We start from the raw sequence: 6,704 nt of genomic DNA on the forward strand, positions 1-6,704 counted from the left end.
TTGACTTTTCAGCTTTGACCAGGCTTTAAAAAGGCTTTTTCTCCTTGAAACTTGGGCTTTAATTATAGAACTTTTTAGCAACCAACCTTTACTCATTTATCTTGCAAAAGTGACATATTTTTTCACATATTTAACTCCAATACACGAAATATCTCTGAAAATAAAAGCGATTACTAACTCTTATTTATTATACACATAATTGGTCTAAATGTAATATTATTAAGGTAAAACTACAGTTTTGGGCTCTTATCAGGTCCATACACGGCATACATTATCAAATCAATGACAGACACATGAGCTGGATGATATGCATTAAGAGGTTGTGGGTTGTAAATAAGCTGTGGCAGGTGAGGAATACGTAGCTCACGTCTCATCCCATGTAGGCCCACAAACTCAAAGTTGGTACATACTCTGACCAACAGGGGGCAATAATGGACCCATAGAAACATGCTGCCACTATCTAAAATATTGATAAGCGGTTTGCTCAACAATAAACTGAGACGATCTAGCAAGGACCACCACTAGCATGAACTTCATGAAACTTTATTTGAACTCCGCGACTTAGCATCACTAATATCGGTAGGGGACAAGATGGAACTCAAAACATTTAGTCAAACTGTCTCCAACATCTCGCCACGGTACCAAACCTTACGATCCGTCGACAAAAATAACTCTGTGGCGTGACAAAATACAAGCATGCCGCCTGACTAGATTGCTAAAAGGCGATAAGCGATCACCAAGGTCTCCACCTAATAAATGGCGGCGATCTAATATCAATCTGACCACGAACCATAGACACATTATTTTTAATCTGCCCTATGTTACATGTCAAGTGAGGCCTTGACCAACTTGCAAATCTAGGGCGAGTGTTAGCAATAATGTCTATGTTAGGACAAAGATAACGGAAGTACTCGTAAAACCAAACCTCTAAAAGTCCTATGAATCCTACAATTTGTGGATTTTTACTTTTAAATGTCTATAAAGATTTGTCTAATGCCGCTATCAATGACGCATATACTGAACTACCAAGGTCATAATTTCTCATACAATGCAAATCAAACACATAAGCATAATATCCAATTAAATAGACAATTATAATGACCATTTGGAAACAGAATATGACCAATGAAAAACATAAAAAAAAGCCCTGACATACACATCAGCACTCTCACTACTGGGTAACGGTCAAAGTTACATCCTCGTTTATGAGCATTCAAGAGAGGATCCATATATGCAGTCTTAATGTGAGAAAGCTTAATCCCAGAAAAAATCATATGCATCCGGAGGCAAAAGAGGAAAACATGTCATCATGCTGAGAATGTTCTCGTAGTTTGTACTAAAAGGTATCGGTTGGCCTATACCAATACTCAACACAAAAATCATGGTAAAGTTTAGTGGTGTAAACCCCAACTCTTGAAGGAAAATGAAATGTATGAGTTGTATTCCACCATCTTTCTACTAAAGTAATCACTCTTGCTTAATCAGCCCTTTCATAATCTACATTTACCAAAAGGGACTCAAAGGTGTATTCAAAATATTATCTCTAATATGTAGAAACTCATCCAAGTTCTTAAGAAAGTTCCACCACTCTCTTACACCATGTAAAAGCTGATCTAATCCGGTAGTTTACTACTTTTTGGTGTTATAAAAAATAATCATTATAAGATAAACAATTAATTTAAACCTAAATATTTAAATTAATATGTAATATTCAAAATATTTAATCTAAACTAATTACTTACCTGAGAATTAGTCACTATACTCGACACGTGTTTTGGATCATGTATAAAAGACACTACTTGCATATCCACCATTTCATTCGTATGAAATTGCTAATCGAAGTCGTGCATTTGGTAGTCAACGACATATGGATGTAAATCAGTCGGCACTGCTTCCTCATTTTTTTCTCCTTCATTATCTTTTGCTTCCTCGTTTTCTTCTTCCTCTACATCATTTTGTTGTATGTCATCGCCAATATCATTTGTGTAATGCCAATATTCATCATCACCGTCGAAAAATTCAAAATCGTTAGGATCCATAGAAAAAATTCAAGAGTTTCGGTAGTATTTTTTTTGCTAAGGAGAGGAATTTACTAGAGAAGAACGTGAGAAATGAGGAAAGCTGCGCAGTTTTCCTAGCTTATAAGGTGATAGCACGCGGTATACCCAACACCGCGCGATAATCTGAAAGCTGCTTGGGTTTGGGCCTGTTATTTGGGTTTATATGGCGTGGTTTTCAGAAAGCCGCGTGGGTTTTTTCTCGCGGTGTATCCTAAGTAGCGGGATTTGATGTCGAATATTTGGTGTCTCGGCTGAAGATGTTTGGTGTTTATTTGCTCAAAATATTGGGTGTTTTTAGGTCTCACTGTTAAAGATGCTCTCGGCCCATAAAATATTATCGGGATAGTATATAAAATAATTTCTGGGCCTTAATTTGATAGTGGGTCTCCACTACATGACACACCGTACAGTCGTGTAACACAGCGCGCGGGAGATGGGGTAAGGTATATATAAACTCATTCCTATCATATTTTTTTCAATCAAACTTCTCAACACACTATTTTTATGACTCTGAAATCCTAGATCAATCCTAGTTTATTATTATTATTATTATTATTATTATTATTATTGATCATCAAATGGCAAAACTAGAGCTATTAGATAACACAGAGAAAAATAAAAACAAGAAACGACATGGATCAACGTCATTCTTTGTTATCATTGATTATCTCTTCCTACTCATTTTTCTTGGCTTCCTCTCTTTCATTTTTCTCAAAATGATGGGTCTTTGATTTTCTAATTGTCTGTCATTCGCTATGTGGAGTAGAGGTAACATTCTTGTTTTTTACCCCTCTTTCATACTCGATTATTTTGTATTGTTTTGTTCCTTGTTAAATTAATTAATTGACGTGTCTATGAATTAATGTGGTTAAAGTTTGAATTTATTTGTGACATCATTAAGCATTTGAATTACTGATTTACGAAATATGATTTGAGTTGTTCATTTTGATAATGAGAATAAAGGCGATAGTTATTCGTTTTCTTGAAAATTGAGGTTGCTTTTATATTACCATGGTTAATGTCCAATGGGGAGCTGCTAAATTGGGTTGCTAAAAGGTGTCACATTGGCCTTTTAGTTTGCCCAACCAAATTTGGCTAAAAAAAACAAAAACAAAAAAACAAATCATTCCAATCACGTTTTTTAGCACCTGTTAAGTTGGACGACAAAAACTTTGTCGTTTGTATAGTCAAGACCATTCCAACGGCTAGAAACGGTTAGTTTTTATGAAATTGCATATTTATACACAACTACTTCATACAACTCTCTTACCATTTGCTCATAATTCTCATAAAATTTCTCTCTAACTACAACAATGGATCCAAATAAACAACCACATCAAAAGGAAAGAAATCTACTACAACAAAGTCCGCAAATTTCTCAATTCAAGAAGACGAGGCAACATGGATATATGTTAATGAAGATCCAATTGTTGGTGCGAGGCAACGAGTCACACACTATTGAGAGAGAATATATGAGAAATTTCAAGAGAGAGTTGGCGAAAACAACAAGAGAACCAAAGATTTGGTGTCCACTCGATTTGGACACATTCAACGAACTTGCAACCGGTGGGTAAGAATTATCCCCACTTCGAAGAGGACCACTAGAAGTGGCACAACGATCCAAGATCAGTTGGCCAATGCAAAATCAATATATTCGTTGACTCATAACTCATACTTTTAATTTGAGCATTGTTGGGTCCTCCTTAAGGATAGTCTAAAATGGAATAAAAAATTGGAGAGTCGGTCCACCACTACAACAAAGAGACGAGCCAACATCATTATCGATGTAGATGACGAAGTCGTGCCTTTTACATCCACAACGCCGTCGGCAACTCTTGGTGGCATTCCAATTGATCAATTTTCTATACAAGTTGGGGATGGAAGTGGTGGTGGAGGTGGAAATGGAAGTGCAATTGCAAGTGAAACCAAGAAAAAACGACTATCGGGAACAAGGGGTGAGAAGAAAGAAAGAGAGAATTACAAAATGATGGAGAAGTATTTAGCACAAATGACAAATGCCGCCGCCGATAGGGTGAAGTTGATGGAGCTCAAGAAATGGAAAGAAGACAACAAAATATTAGCACAAGATACTTCAACTCTTGAGCCGGAAGTTGCAGAATACTTCAAGATAATGAAAATGGAGATAATTCGCCAAATGAGAAAGAGTGGAATGTTTGGAACTGCAAGTGGTGCTTCTAGTGGGGGTGGTACTCCTACTAGTTAAATTAATTTCAATGTTGTTAGTTTTTTCATTTCTATTGTTGTTGTTAGTTTATTTCCAATATTATAATTTCAATTTTAAGTTTTAATATAATTTGAATTTGAATTGTCTTGAAACAACATGAAGTCAAATATAGATAATACTCAAACTATAGAACAAACATAGAGAATACTCACTAATAACATAGATAACTCTTATACTACATTCCTTGATCCGCACGATATTGCCAAAAGTGATTAATGAGATCAACTCTTAGTTGCACATTCGTTTCTTTGCTATGAATACGACGAAGTGTATTGAGTCTTCTTGTAATTTCCTCATGTCAATTTCCTGCACCATGCAATGTGACTTGGGGCTCTTAAGAAATGTCAATTTGCCAATCTTCAACATCAATCTCTCGTTCATCCTCAACAATCATATTATGTAAAATGATACACGTCTTAGTTATCCAATTAATGTCATCTCTACTCCACATTAAGTGATGGCCTCTTGATTATCCCCATCTAGCTTGTAAGACACCAAATGCATTTCGACATCTTTGTGGCATGCTTCTTGCATCTTAGCAAAGAATGCTTCTTTTGAGTTCTTTGGGTGAGGGATTGTTTTACCAGTATAGCCCATTTAGGATAAATTCCATCGACTAAATAGTAATCCATTTTATATTGGTGACCATTCGGTGTAATTACAATGAGAAGTATCACCATGCATAATATTGTCAAAGAGGTGAGAACGTTGAAGCACGTTGGCGTCATTGTTTGAACCCGCCATACCAAAAAATGCGTGCCAATCCACAAGTCTTTATCAGCAATAACTTCCAAAATTATCGTATGTTTCATTTTATGTCCTACGATAATTTCTCATTGCTAATGCATATAATCCAAACTTCCAAGCATACCCAGAAAGCCACAATTTTCACCTTGTCGTGTTGAGTGTCTGGAAAGGACGGACGACACAGTTTCTGCCAACCATCCATTTAATTAAAACGGGGGACAGACGGCCGTCTATAAACAAATTACCAACAAATGGCAGAAACTGTGCCGTCCATCCCCTGACAACGTATTATGGCAGCTGCTAGACAAGGCCACAAATTTGGCTAGGTTTATCACACAAGCCAAATTTAGGACTCTTCTAGCAGTACCATTGGAATTACATTTTGGTGTTTGGGGTGCTATATGGCCCTTTAGCAGCCCATATGGCAGCACCCTATTGGACTTGCTCTAACTATTACATCATTGTATATATACCAAAACCCTACTTACAACATATTACTACTATAGCCTGACATAACTACCTATTTACAGTTCTATGCTTCAAAGTTGCATCATTATTCTTTTAATAACAAATTAGTGATCCGTGATAGGATTTTACATGACTTGAGATACCTAATTGACAAAGAAAATGATACCTAACCTAGACAAGGCCAAATATATCGTCTTGTGTCAATGGTGTGAATTAGTCATAACTGCAGGCGTGTGATGAGTAAGAACCTGTAAGCATTATAGAGGTAGAAGACGATTTGCTATGATCTCAACTGTGGTCACAAACTTTAATGAATTTAAAGTCTGATTTTGGGGAGGACCCGTGTGCTTTGTGAGGACGACGACCAAGTCGTCTAGCTAGTATATGAATTTGCCTTCATTTTTAGGATTAGTGTTGGCAATATATTTTCCTTTGAATTGTTATTGAAACATTTGTGGCTTGGAGTTGTTTCAGATGAAGTAGATGAATTAGTATCTCTCTCTCCAACTGTAGCTCTTGTCTTGACATAAGGCTATAACGTTCATATACGAGATACAGAGAGATGCCATAATGATTTATTTGAGATAAAAAAAAATGGAAGTGGTTCATTTTGGAAAACCATGGGTACGATATGTTGTTGTAATGGTATCGATCATGAACCTTGTGTACTGCAACATGGAGGTCAAGAGTCATACAAATCGATGTATACTTGTTACTTATTAGATGTGAATGCTGGGGCCATATCCTTGAGTGTCGGCTTAGTATTTCTCAAAAGAGTATTCATCAGATTATGAAGGCATTGCACCATAATCCTATTAGTTGCTATAGTTCATCGTCATAGTTCTCTGTCTTATTGCTGAAATATTAAGTGATATTAGATTTTCCATCTTCAGGAGATCAAGTACCTGCACTTCGACATCAAAATAATTTTCGAAAGTTATTAGTCATATCAGAGCTATAAAGCTCTTCAACTCTGCATGCATTGACTGGTTGATTGCCTTAAGATAAATGTCATTTATATGTCAAGAAATAGATGCATTTTTTAGATGTAAAACAAGCATTCTAGATTTTGGCATTTTGAATTTTGTATTTAGGATGCATACTGCCGTGGTAGTCTGATTCTCACTTACTGAAATGAAAATGAAATAAAGCGTGAAACATCACCCATTGAGTCATCAAAATTC

The sequence above is a fragment of the Coptis chinensis genome, chromosome 9, assembly GCF_015680905.1.
Source record: "Coptis chinensis isolate HL-2020 chromosome 9, ASM1568090v1, whole genome shotgun sequence".
Classification (NCBI taxonomy): Eukaryota; Viridiplantae; Streptophyta; class Magnoliopsida; order Ranunculales; family Ranunculaceae; genus Coptis; species Coptis chinensis.